This window comes from Theropithecus gelada, chromosome 17 (genome assembly GCF_003255815.1).
Source record: "Theropithecus gelada isolate Dixy chromosome 17, Tgel_1.0, whole genome shotgun sequence".
In the NCBI taxonomy this organism is placed as follows: domain Eukaryota; kingdom Metazoa; phylum Chordata; class Mammalia; order Primates; family Cercopithecidae; genus Theropithecus; species Theropithecus gelada.
In genome coordinates, this window is record NC_037685.1 from 12,171,471 (window position 1) to 12,186,260 (window position 14,790).

The window sequence follows — 14,790 nt, forward strand, 5'->3', positions numbered from 1 at the left end:
ACTTTGCAGATACGATTTTACTTTACTGATAATGTTTCAATGAGCATTTCCTAAGAATAAGAACATTCTTTTACGTAAACATAGTACAATGATCAAAATCAGGAAATTAACATTGATACAATACGATTATCTAATCTAAAGATGCTATTGAGATTTCCCCAGCTGCCCTAATATGCCCTCTGTTGAGAAGTCAGTCTCAGATTACTCATTGCATTCAGCGGTCATGTCTCTTACACCTTCTTTAATCTAGAATAATTCTTCAATCTGTCTTTTCTAACATTGGTATTTTTGGAGTACATGGCAGTTATTTTGTGGACTATCCATCAGCTAAGTATTTCCTTGATCCTATATCCATTGGCATTAATGTGTCTCTGGAAGCTATGGTGATTAAAAGTAATCCCTTTTCTGTGTCTTCATATTTCCGGTTTTGTATTCCAGCACCACCTCTTACTACATGTGTGACCACTAAGCCGTAGTTGCTCATCTTTAAAATTCAAAAAATTAGGCTGGGCTTTGCGAGTCATGCCTATAATTCCAGCACCTTGTGGAGCTGAGACAGGAGGATCCCTTGAGCCCAGGATTTGAAGACCAGCCTGAGCAACATAGTAAGACCCTGTTTCTATAAAAAATAAAAATTAGCCCAGTGTGGTGGTGCACTCCTATAATCCCAGCTACATGGAAGGCTGAGGTCAGAGAATGACTTGAGCCTAGGGGTTGGAGGCTGTGGTGTGAGCTGTGATCAGGTCACTGCGCTCCAGGCAGGGTGACAGAATCCATTCTGTCTTGGGTGGGGGGGTGTGGAAATTGTAATAATTGTACCTGCCTAATAGGTTATAGAGAGCATTAAACGCAGTGACATATGAAAAAGAAGTTATCCAGCCTAGCTTGGTGGCTCACACCTGTAATCCCAGCACTTTGGGAGGCCGAGCTGGGCGGATCACGAGGTCAGGAGATCAAGACCATCCTGGCTAAATCTGTCTCTACTAAAAAATACAAAAAATTAGCTGGGCATGGTGGCACCTGCCTGTAGTACCAGCTACTCGGGAGGCTGAGGCAGGAGAGTCGCTTGAGCCAGGAAGTGGAAGTTGCAGTGAGCTGAGATCGCGCCATTGCACTCCAGCCTAGGTGACAGAGCAAGACTCTGTCTCAAAATAAATAAATAAATAAATAAAAATTAAGAAAAAACAAGGCCAGGCACATGATGGCTCACGCCTGTAATCCCAGCACTGTGAGAGGCCGAGGCAGGTGGATCACCTGAGGTCGGGAGTTCCAGACCAGCCTGACCAAGCGGGAGAAACCCCCATCTCTACGAAAAATACAAAATTAGCCGGGCGTGGTGACGCATGCCTGTAATCCCAGCTACCCAGGAGGCTAAGGCATGAGAAACACTTGAACCTGGGAGGCAGAGGTTGCGTTGAGCCAAGATCGCGCCACTGCACTCTCCAGCCTCGGCAACAAGAGTGAAACTCTGCCTGAAAAATAAATAAATAGGAATTTATCCAATGCATGTCACAAAATCATTTGCTTTTTGTGTGCTTTGGCTTCTCAACTCCTCACGACTTGGCCACCCTTACATAGATGTATTCTAGTTTGCCCTATGTAGTCACCAGCTATTTGGGAGGCTGAGATGGAATGTAGAGGCTGCAGTGAGCTGAGATCACGCCACTGCACTCCAGCCTGGGCAAAAAGAGTGAAACTCCATCTCAAAAAAAAAAAAAAAAAAAAATTGTCGAGGAAGAACTCAATAGGAAGCCTTGTGACAAAAGTGAAACATTTCTTTATAAGTTGAAATCAATCACTCTCTGGGTCGGTTATTTCAAAGAGCTATAAATAAATTGTTAGGAACATTCAGCTAGATTTTAAAAAGTGATGCTTGGAGCCCTCGTGCCCACCACACCACCATAAAAAAATAATAATAATAAACAACAAAAAATAAAAAGAAATAAATTGTACAGGCTTGTGGGCTAGTTCACTCTCACCATCTTATTCCACAGAAAAACTAAAGATGAAACCCCCTTCCTTTTGCAATCTCCATCCCCTCCCCCACCCCTGGAGGGGATGGGAGGAGAAAAAGAATAACCAAAGATTTTTTTCTCGTGCCTCTGGCATCCCCCCAGGCTACCAATTTAATAGCACTGTTTCTTTCTAAGTGCTTGTCTTAGTTTATCACAACTCATTCGTATTGAAATAACATTGGTCTCTAGTGGTTATTACTTTTCTTCTTACAAATCACTTGTTTAATAATCTATTCTAGTATCTTAATAGAGGTGGATTCAAGCAATAGTGAGAAGCTTCCAAAATCCTGGTATCTTTCTAACCATGTCAATGAGTTGCTATGTGACCTAGGGAAGGTCACTCTTTTAACCTAGATGTTTCCTTTAAAACAATGAGAAAATTTGATCTACCACTTATTAAGCTCACTGTGCCAACTACCTTTATTTATTTTTGCCACAATCTGTGCAGTAAATATTCTCCCTGTTTTACAGATGAGAATACTGAGGCACATTTAAAACCTTACCTAAAGTCACTCATTATTAAGTGGTGGAGCTGCTAGATATATAGACTCACAGTGGTAAATTTTTGCAAACTCCTTATGCTGCGATTGACTTTAGGACACTCTACGGCCATTAACTGTAATCTTATACCAAATGGTACAGCCTTAAAAAATAGACTTGCTTTTTTAGAATTAAAAAAAAAATAGATTTGCTTGAGGATCTAAGTGCTCCCTACTCAACTAAAAGACAGCAATTCCCAAAGTGTTTTTGAAGGAACACTAGTTCCGCCAATAGCCTCAGGATAAAACAGCTGTACTGTCAAATGTTTGACATACGTTTCATACTATTGTGATTCTTTTGGAGATTTAAAGGGCTCTGTAAAGCGCTTTAGAATATTCTTGAGTCACAGAGCTCGAGTTTCCTAAAGCACGTTTAACATAAGCTGTTACAAGATGGTAAAGTTTTTTGTTTTTGTTTTTTTTTTTTTCTTTTTACTCATTGGGACTTCAAGAATGTTTATCCAGAGAAACAATGAAATTTAAAAATGTGTATTCTTAGCTGGGCCCAGTGACTCATGCCTGTAATCCCAGCACTTTGGGAGACTGAGGTGGGCGAATCGCTCGAGCCCAGGAGTTTGAGACCATCATGGCAAAACCCTGTCTCTACCAAAAATAAAAAAAATAGCCAGGCGTGGTGGCACACACCTGTAGTTCCAGCTACTCAGGAGGCTGAGATGGAAGGATCACCTGAGCCCGGGAGGTCAAGGCTGTGGTGAGCCGTGATGGTGCCATTGCACTCCAGCCTGGGTGACAGAGTGAGAACCTGTCTCAAAACACACACACACACACGCACACACACACACACACACACGAGTTCCTGGGAAAGCAAAATGTAGGGGTGTGTGTCTAACCTAATGGTCTGCAACCTGGCCTACTGTGGGAAGCTGGAAGAGTTCAAGGAGAGTATTCTGGCTGATAAATCCCTAACTACTAGCACTGACCAGGACAGCAGAACGGCATGCACTGGGCATGCTCAGCTGTACATACAGGAATTGTTGAATTTTTGTTGCCTCTTGGAGTGCCAGTGAATGATAAAGGTGATGCAGGTTGATCTCCTCTCATATTGCGGCTTCTGCTGGCCGGGAGGAGATTGTAAAAACCCTTGTGGGAAAAGGTGCTCAAGTGAATGCTGTCAATCAAAATGGCTGCACTCCCCTACATTATGCAGCTTTCAAAAATAGGCATGAGATTGCTGTCATGTTACTAGAAGGCAGGGCTAATCCTCATGCTAAGGACCATTATGAGGCTACAGCATTGCACTGGGCAGCAGCCAAGGGGTTTGGTGAGCATCTAGGTTGGGGACACATCCACATGCCAGAAGAGTGGTGCACCCCAACTCCATGGGAACAGAAGCTCCTATGCTCGGGACCCTGCTGGAGCTCACCCTATGTACTTCTTCAGCTGCCCATTCATCTATACCTTTATAGTATCCTTTATAATAAACTGGTAAACAAGAAAACACACACACACACAAACAAACCCAAAAACAAACAAAAATAGCTGGGCGTGATGGCACATGCCTATAGTTACAGCTACTTGGGAGGCTGAGGCAGGAGAATCACTTGAGCCCAGGAGGTCGAGGCTGCAGTGAGCCATGATCACACCAGACCTCTGTGCTCCAGGCTGGGGGATGGAGTAAGAACCTGTCTCAAAAACAGCAACAGCAACAACCAACCAACCAACAAAAACAAAACAAAACAAAACAAAACAAAAAAACCATTTATTCTTATTTAAATCTCCATACTATTTGGATAATGCTTTAATTTTTAAAATAGGCCTACTCCTGTCCTGGTGTGTCCATTATATGACCTTCACCACAGCCTAGCTAGAGATGTGCTATTAGCCCGATTTTACATTTGTAGGGAAAGGTGTGAGTTGTTAAGGAATGTACTCAACACCTTACAGCTGGAGAAAGGTGAAACTGAAACTCAAATTCAAATTTTCGCAAACCAAATTCAGTACTCTTTCACGTAACCACCTGTAATGTCTAATTTTCTGCCGTTGATCATTTTAAAAGCTTGCTGACATTTTTTAAAACAAGCAATTTTGAGAAAAAGTAAAGGTTATATTAAAAATATAAGGTGACCAGCTGGGCGCAGTGGCTCATGCTGTAATCCCAGCACTTTGGGAGGCCAAGGTGGGTGGATCTCACCTGAGGTCAGGAGTTTGAGACAGCCTGACCAGTATAGTGAAACCCCACCTCTAGTAAAAATACAAAATTAGCCAGGTGTGGTGGCCTATGGGAGGCTGAGGTAATCCCAGCTACTTGGGAGGCTGAGGCAGGAGAATCGCTTGAAGCTGGGAGGCAGAGGTTACAGTGAGCCAAGATCATGCCATTGCACTCCAGCCTGGGCAATAAGAGCAAAATTCCATCTCAAAAAATAAAAATAAATAAATAAATAAATAAATAAATAAATAAATAAAAATATATATGATATATATGATGATCTTTACAACAGTTTTAATAGTAAAAACCATATTTGAGATTTTTCCCTTTTAACGTTACTCCTTAGCATCAGCAGTTTAGGGTTTGGAATGGAAAACAGTCTATACCTTACTATGTTTGAGTCTTGGGGGAAAACAATCTGATCTTGGAAACGACAAATTAGCCCACAGCTATACCTGTTTACCTAGTCAATGTGTGTTTGTTCTGTTTGAAGATACTTCAAAAGTAACAATTGTAAAAGAGATTACTGCTTTGATCAGAGAATCTGAATCCCCTTTGTTTGACCATGAATAATTGGTCTTTGTGATGTTAATGTTTCTTTTAAGGAATATCAGATCTGTAAATGCACCTTAATTACAGGCAAGCAGTTTTGGAGGGAATTTGTGACAGCGTTTTATGGAAAGTCTTTCCTAGTTCCCCTTCAAATCTAATTATAGTAGAAAGATTGTTTTAGGCCAAGCAGCAAAAAGCTATAATTATTAGTGCATCCATTAACGTTCATGTAGGTCAAAAAAGTTATCTTATTGAAGAATAAGATTTAAATCTTAAAAATGCTTAATTTTTCCCTATAAAGCAAAGAACAACATGCAGAGCCTTAACTGAGATGTCCTTGCTAATCTGTTCACCGTAATTATGCTGGCAGCTCAGGAGGCTGTTTTACGAAGACTTCACATTTAGAAACAGCACATGGGAATCCACAACTCAAACAATCTCTGATTCCCACATTTTATTTTTAAATTTGCAACCAACAGTCCAGTTAGAGTACATAAGTACCATATGGAGGGATAAATTTTTTTTCAGTTCTTCTATGTGCATTTTGTGATTTTGTGGTATTAGGCTGAGTTTTTTGTTGTAAGAAGATATATGTATTTATTTTGTCTGTTTGTGTGTGTGATTTTTGTTTGTTTGTTTGTTTGTTTGTTCTGTTTTGAGAAGGAGTCTTGCTCTGTCACCAGACTGGAGTATAGTGGCGCGATCTCGGCTCACTGCAACCTCCACCTCCTGGGTTCAAGTGATTCTCCTGCCTCAGCCTCCTGAGTAGCTGAGACTACAGATACAAGCCACCATGCCTGGCTAATTTTTGTATTTTTAGTAGAGACGGGGTTTCACCATGTTGGCTAGGATGGTCTCGATCTCTTGACCTCATGATCCACCTGCCTCAGCCCCCCAGAGTGCTGGGATTACAGGTGTGAGCCACTGTACCCGGCAGAAGATATATGTTAATACAGAATGTTAGATGTTGCTGAAGATGTGAGGAAACAGAATTGCTAAACTGCAGATAGGGTGATTTAGTTAGATATGAGGAAGAATTTCTCAACAGCAGAGTGAAATCTTATGTGGAGGTGGTTTGAAAGTTGCATATTTTATGAAATAGTATGTGGCAAAGCCTGGGCACACAGCAAGGCCTGTTCTAAGAGGAAGCTTTCAATTGATTGCATTTGTTACTGTTCATGGCATTAAGTCCCAGAATGGGATTTTTCTACTCACCTGGTTACAGTGCTAATAATGACCACCATTCAGCATTTTATACACCAAGTACTTACCAACTGCTACCTTCCAAGCATTTTTTTTCAATATTATGTTAACATTTAAACTTATCATTTAAAGAGCTATGAATAGGGCCAGCCTTGCCTGCGTATGAGGAAAAATGATATCTCTGAGGTTTAAAGCATACTGAATTAACACATTCCAAGTCATTTCTTCTTCTTCTTCTTCTTGTTTTTTTTTTTGTTTTGTTTTGTTTTGGTTTGGTTTTTGGTTTTTGGGTTTTTTTTCCTAATTATGGCAGCAATTAGCTTTGCAGCATTGCATTCATTCCAAACAACAGGGACGGAAAACAATAATCCTGTTTACCCGAAGCTGGAGAGAGTGTACCTAGCTTCGTTCCCTCCCCAGCCTAATCTAAATGCTTTGCTAGGTGCCATCCCACACAACAGAGTGTGACTGAGTCACTAGCAAACACTCTCCCTCACCTGGTTAATTCACTTGTCACTGTAAACCTCTGCAAGGTCAAGAAATAACAGATAACAGGTCATTTCCAACTTAATAAGATGGCACATTTAACTTACATTCATTTAAAAGATAGAGCCCTCAGATATATGAAAACTTGTTAAAAAGAAATCGTTCGATCTGTTAAAATTATCACAGGGAAAATAACAGAACTCCCTTGGATTGTTCTTGACAATTAATGGAATAGAAAGGTGGCGATTGTAAATGTCCTTTTTTTTTTCTTTGCAGTAATGGAGAAAAGTAAATTATTAAATGGACACGTTATTTATGTTTGAAAAAAAAGCTGCATCTCACACTAGGAAAATAGGTTACAGGCAATTTTGCATTACAATGTGAACATATCATTAGTTTTAATTTTCCACACCAAAGATTTTAGGGTAATTTGCTTTCATTAGAATGGAGTAGTTTCTCCTCTACGTACATTATCTTTCAAACCTCTGTTGCCTTCATGAGAGGTTTTAGTTCTTTTTTTCTTAATTTGCAAGAAAAATAGTCTTGATTTTTCTAAGTATCTAACTATTATGGCAAAAGTTTTATTGCATACAACAAGAGCTGAAACACAGGGTGAACCCACTGCAAATGTGCCATAACCATTGCATAATGCCAAATATCATAATATGTGAAGGTATACCACCACAATTTGACATGTTTTAGTGTTGTAGGGCACTAAGCGTACAAAGTGTATTTCTCTACTGTAAAATGTAGGCTACTATAGAGGAAGAACAGTAATCAGTTACACATTAACCATAAAAGGTCATTTCTTGCAGCAAATGATATGTTGATGAAGCAATATTTGTCAGTAGACCTGAGTCTTATTACTGAATGATGCTCATGAAGAAAACCATTGTCTAGTGGGACATCATCATATATGCAAATCATCCATTTGTTTAGGATGGTTTAAATATCAAGTCTTTATCTTCACTTCTGTAATGTAACTCACTGACTTTTCAGCTAATCAATTCCTGATGCCACATTTTTCTGTTAACTTACTATGTTGCACATTCAAACAATGATTAATCTCCTAATGTTAACTATGCGATAAGAAAAATATTAAAAGAAAATGAATGACGTATTCACTTGTGTTACAAAATTGTCTACAAACTAGTTTCCCAGCATGAGCTGTGGTTTATATTCAAACTTAAATAACTTGTCTGTGTAACCTTATCTTCCAGGTACTTCCTGCAAACTCCATACATTATGCAATCAAGCCCATAAATATAGGTAGAAGTTACCTTGAATGGCTGAAACGGAGTTAACCACACACATGTAGTTAGAGCGTTATCATTTCTTCCATAAACCTCTCCCTTTTAAGGGATTTACCAAGCTATCATAAAAAATGTGTTATTGCCTGTATCTTTGCAAAACATGAGTTCCTATGAAGTGACTTGCCAGCCTGGGTAACAAAGGGAGACCTTGTCTGTACAAAAAGCTTTAAAAATTAGCCAGACAGACGCGGTGGCATGCGCCTGTAGTCCTTGCTACACTCAGGAGGCTGAGGCAAGAGGACTGCTTGAGCCTAGGAGTTCCACGCTACAGTGAGCTATGATTGCGCCACTGCACGGCAGCTTAGGTACCAAAGAAAGACCCCATCTTAAAAAAAAATGTGACTTGGCTTCTTTTTTTTTTTTTTTTTTTTTTTTGACAGAGTCTTGCTCTGTCATCCAAGCTGGAATGCAGTGGCACAGTCTTGGCTCACTGCAACCTCCGTCACCCAGGTTCAAGCGTTTCTCCTGCCTCAACCTCCGGAGTAGCCAGGACCACAGGAGACCGCCACCACGTCTGGCTAATTTTTGTATTTTTAGTAGAAACAGGGTTTTACCATATTGGCCAGGCTGGTCTCGAACTCATGACCTTGTAATCCACCTGCCTCAGCCTCCCAAAGTGCTGGGATTACAGGTGTGAGCCACCGCGCCCGGCTGACTTGGCTTCTTAAACATTAAACATACTGGACTTTGTTGCCACATGTCACAATGGCCAGTGTGTTTGTATACTGATATCACTGAATTGAGGTGGCACTGGTATTAAGTATTCTCTCTTTAGTTTTTCTAAATGTCTGAAAAATTAGCATATTATAATTCCAATGATGACATATTACCAGGGTCATACAAACACACACATTTAACCACCTCACCAAACAAACAAGGCGAAGTGTAAAATAAGATGCTTTATGGAGGAAAAAAATGAATATACCTAATCAAATATTCATGGTGGAAGGGATAGAGATTTTCCAGAGATATATCAACTGAAAATAATTGGGCAGGAAAATTGAAAGGATCAGATTTCCTTTCCTAAACTGACTTTGTAAAATGCTACATAGCAAGCATCACATTGATCATTCTGCTGGTTTATTTTCAGGCGCTGCTGCCAGTAGCTTTATATCTTGCAGCATCTGTGGAGTAGATTAAGAAACTAAACTCAGTTATTGTGAGGGTCGAACATTTTTTAAACAAGTAAACACAAGGCCTTTCTTTCTCTTTGTATCTTTATTTTATTTTATTTGCATTATTGTTTTTTAATTTATTATTCATTTTTAAAAATAGAGACAAGGTCTTGCTATGTTGGCCTGGCTGGTCTCAAACTCGTGGCCTCAAGCAACCCTCTTGCCTCAGCCACCGAAACTGCTGGGATTACAAGTGTGAGTCACTATGTCTGGCCCATTTATTGATTTCTTTTTTACAGACAGGATCTTGCTTTCTCACCCAGCCCAAGTGCAGTGGTGAGATCATAGTTTACTGCAGCCTCAACCTCCTGGGTTCAAGAGTTCCTCCCGCCTCAGCCTCATAAGTAGTTGTGACTACATGGATTTCTCATTATTACAAACACCGTCTAATGTAAAAACTTTTTTTTTTTTTAAGATGGAGTCTTGATCTTGTCACCCAGGCTGAAGTGCAATGGCATGATCTCGGTTCACTGCAACCTCTGCCTCCCGACCTCAAGTGATCCGTCTGCCTCAGCCTCCCAAAGTGCTGGGATTACAGGCATGAGCAATGGCACCCTGCCAGTAAATTGTTAACAATTGTGTGTTAGCCATTCTAGACAATGTATATTTCATATAAATTATTTACATAAATGGCACCATGAAATATGTGTTACCTAGTGACTTTTTTTCCCCACTTATTTTGCCTTTAGAGATCTTCTTTTTCTTTTTCTTTGAGATGGAGTCTCACTCTGCCAGCAGGCTATAGTGCAGTGGCACGATCTCGGCTCACTACAACCTCTGCCTCCCTGTTCAAGCGATTCTCCTGCCTCAGTCTCCCGAGTAGCTGGGACTACAGGCACGAGCCACCACACCCAGCTAATTTTTGTATTTCAAGTAGAGATGAGGTTTCGCCATCTTGGCCAGGCTGGTCTTGAACTCCTGACCTCATGATCCACCCGCCTGGGCCTCCCAAAGTGCTGGGATTACAGGCGTGAGGCACCGTTCCCAGCCTAGAGATCTTCTTGTGTCAGTACAGATATAGCCACTTTACTATGTTAAAATTGCTGAATAGGACGGGTGTGTTGGCTCCCGCCTGTAATCCCAGCACTTTGGGAGGCTGAGGCGGGCGAATCACGAGATCAGGAGTTCAAGACCAGCCTGGCCAACATCGTGAAACCCCATCTCTACTAAAAATACAAAAATTAGCTGGGCGTGGTGGCACGTGCCTGTAATCCCAGCTACTTGGGAGGCTGAGGCAGGAGAATGGCTTGAACCCAGGAGGTGGAGGTTGCAGTGAGCCGAGACCATGCCACTGCACTCCAGCCTGGTGACAGAGCAAGACTCCATCTCCAAAAAAAAAAAAAATTGCTGAATAGTAGTACATGGTGTGGATGTACTAGAGTTCACTTAGTCATTTACTTCATCATTACATACCTACTGTTGGATATTTAGATGGCTGCTGATTTGTCATTATTACAAACAGTGCTGCAATAATTCTGCTATGCCTGTCTTTGTGCACATTTGAATAATTTTAAGGAATAAATTCTTGGCCGGGCGCGGTGGCTCACGCCTGTAATCCCAGCACTTTGGAAGGCCGAGGCGGGCGGATCACAAGGTCAGGAGATCGAGACCATGGTGAAACCCAGTCTCTACTAAAAATAGAAAAAATTAGCCGGGAGCAGTGGCAGGCGCCTGTAGTCCCAGCTACTCGGGAGGCTGAGGCCGGAGAATGGCGTGAACCCGGGAGGCGGAGCTTGCAGTGAGCCGAGATTGCGCCACTGCACTCCAGCCTGGGCGACAGAGCGAGACTCCGTCTCAAAAAAATAAATAAATAAATAAATAAATAAATAAATAAATTCTTAAAAGTGGAATGCCAAAGTGTATGACACTTTTATGTGTATGTGTGTGTTCATATACATACTATATATTTTTATATATACATATAATATATATTTATATATACATACTATATATTTTTATATATACATACTATATATTTATGTATACATACAATATATTTATATACTATATATTTATAAATACAATATATATTTATCTATACAATATATAGTATATATAGTATATACAATATATACTATATAAATATATAGTACATAAATATATATTTTATATATATATATATAAACGCTCAAGTGATTCACCCACCTCAGCCTCCCAAAGTGCTAGGACTACAGGTGTGAGTCACCACAACCAGCCGAAATTTTATATTTAACAGATCCATGAAATTGCCCTCTGTACAGATATATATTTTACAAAGTCCACAAGAGGTTATATTTTTACTAACATTATGAGACTTTCAGTTTCCTCTACAGCCTCCTGGAATCTTTCTCATTTTTGTACATCAGTTGAACAAAATGCTATTCCATTACTGTTTTAATTTACATTTTCCTGATACTCAGGGGGCTGACAATCTTTTCATATGTTTATTGGCCACTTGTATGTCTTTTTGGTGAATTGCCTATTTACTCCCATTGCCTAATTTTTGTTTGTTGGATTATCTTTTGTTTTTTTTTTTTTTGAGATGGCGTTTTGCTCTTGTTGCCCAGGCTGGAGTGCAGTGGCGCGATCTTGGCTGACCACAACCTCCACCTCCCGGGTTTAAGCAATTCTCCTGCCTCAGCCTGCCTAGTAGCTGGGATTGTAGGCACCCACCACCACACCAGGCTAATTTTTTTTTTTTTGAGATGGAGTCTCGCTCTGTCATCAGGCTGGAGTGCAGTGGCACGATCTCGGCTCACTGCAACCTCCACCTCCTGGGTTTAGGTCATTCTCCTGCCTCAGCCTCCCGAGAAGCTGGGATTACAGGCATGTGCCACCATGCCCAGCTAATTTTTTTGTATTTTTAGTAGAGACGGTGTTTCACCGTGTTGGCCAGGATGGTCTCGATCTCTTGACCTTGTGATCTGCCTGCCTCAGCTTCCCAAAGTTCTGGGATTACAGATGAGAGCCACTGCACCTGGCTAATTTTTGTATCTTCAGTAGAGATAGGGGTTCTCCATATTGGGCAGGCCGGTCTCCAACTCCTGACCTCAGGTGATCCTCCTGCCTCAGCCTCCCAAAGTGCTGGGATTATAGGCCTGAGCCACCACACCCAGCCAGATTATCTTTTTCTTTAAATAGCTTTTTAAAGAATGTCTTTTGTAATTGTGAATATTAATCTTTTGCTGCAAATAATTTCTCCTAGTCACTTACTATTTTAGGAACTTGAGGGAGACGGGTCACTTGTCTTTTAACTTTTTTTTTTGGCAGGGAACAGAGTCTCACTCTGTCACCCAGGCTGGAGAGAGTGGTAAGATCACAGCTCGCTGTAGCCTCAACCTGCTAGGCTCAAGCAATCCTCCTGCCTCAGCCTCCCAAGTAGCTAGGACTACAGGCATGAGTCACTGCACTATGTCTTTTAACTTTATGATCACACTGATTCACAAGACTTTCCATTATGTTAGAAATTCTCCTGGTCTTTATTACATCAATTATTTACACAGCATGGAGAAATCTGATTTGATCCATTTATGGGCTAATTGTTCTGATCAATTTATGTAATCTGTGTTGAACCCTAAGCACCGTGCCAGTTTTTGGCCGGAATTCCCTCTGCTTTTGTCCTATCTACCATTTTGCAGCTTGCAGAGTCTTGTGCTTTCTTTAAGGGTTAATCCAAGTATCAAAGTCCACAGGGATCTCTCTCTTCCTGGTTCACCATGCGTTTGAGACATGATAAAGTTTTGTATTTTGCATGTGTAGATATTGTAACTTAAACTAGACGGGATTCTATTCAAGTGAAGCAGCTTCGCTTTTGTCTGGACTCTGTGTTTTTACTCATAGAAGTCCAGTACGTATCTGTTGGTTGTTTTAAAAATACTTTGTCATAGGAAAATCTTCAATGACTCCTTTCTGCCTCACACATACATGCTGTGGTCAATTTGCATCGGCATCTCTTCAATCATCCTTTGTGTGTGCTCTGTCTTCTGTTGAGGTGTGTCATTAGGCCACCCTGCTCCTTACCTCTGGGGTTCCAAACCTCAACAATAATGTTGTGAACTATGTTAAGGATCCCATTTCCTCAAAACCTTCTGGTGGCATAAAAAGAAGAATCTAGTATTTTTCACATTTGAAAGATATATCTTTAAAGTCCAACTGGTGCCTGACATGGGTCTATATTTCATGCTACCTCAGATCTGCTTTCTCAAACACAACTGCAGTGCGCGAGGTCGGGATTTAACGGTGGCCCCCCTAAGATCAGACCCCATGATCCTTGACAGCAGGTTTTTTGGCTTTTCAGAATTAAAGATAACACCAGGTCTGGGGCGGTGGCTCACACCTGTAATCCCAGCACTTTGGGAGGCCAAGGTGGGCGGATTACGACGTCAGGAGTTCAAGACCAGCCTGGCCAACATAGTGAAACCTCGTCTCTACTAAAGATACAAAAAGTACCCGGGCATGGTGGCACACGCCTGTAGTCCCAGCTACTTGGGAGGCTGAGGCAGGAGAATCGCTTGAACCCAGGAGGTGGAGATTGCAGCGAGCTGAGATCGCGCCACTGCACTATAGCTTGGGCAACAAGTGAGACTTCGTCAAAAAATAAAAAAATAAGAAAAACTAATCAAAACTACATTAAAATAAAATTGATATTTTATTGTGTGAGTTGTGCATATTATTACCACTGCCTCTACTATGTTTACCTTTTTTTTTTTTTTTTTTTTTTTTTGAGACAGAGTATCTCTCTTGTTGCCCAGGCTGGAGTGCAGTGGCACGTTCTCAGCTCATTGCAACCTCCGCCTCCTGGGTTCAAGTGATTCCCCTGCCTCATCCTCCTTAGTAGCTGGGATTACAAGTGCCCACTACCACATCCAGCTAATTTTTTTGTAGTTTTAGTAGAGATGGGGTTTCACCATGTTGGCCGGGCTGGTCTCGAACTCCTGACCTCAAGTGAGCCACCTGCCTTGGCCTCCCAAAGTGCTGGGATTATAGGCGTGAGCCACTGTGCCCGGTCTATCCTGATATTTTTTAAAGACATTAAGGCAGTAATGTTCTTTCTGACATTTTAGTTTAAAGCTCTGGAGCCTCGTGTGTGTGTGTGTGTGTGTGTGTGTGTGTGTGTGTGTAGTCTTCATTGACATACATTCAAAGCATTTAGTGTGCTGCATGGCAGAAACTGCACACCATGGGAGTAGAATAAAAACAAGTTTGGGGGCCGGGCACGGTGGCTCAAGCCTGTAATCCCAGCACTTTGAGAGGCCGAGACGGGTGGATCACGAGGTCAGGAGATCGAGACTATCCTGGCTAACACGGTGAAACCCCGTCTCTACTAAAAAACACAAAAAACTAGCCGGGCGAGGTGGCGAG

At 41.3% G+C, this 14,790-nt stretch overlaps 1 pseudogene; it reads left to right on the forward strand.

Moving 5' to 3' along the window:
• The first annotated feature begins 3,384 nt into the window (after positions 1-3,384).
• Positions 3,385-14,790, forward strand: part of LOC112611134 — a 21,680-nt pseudogene continuing 10,274 nt past the window's right edge.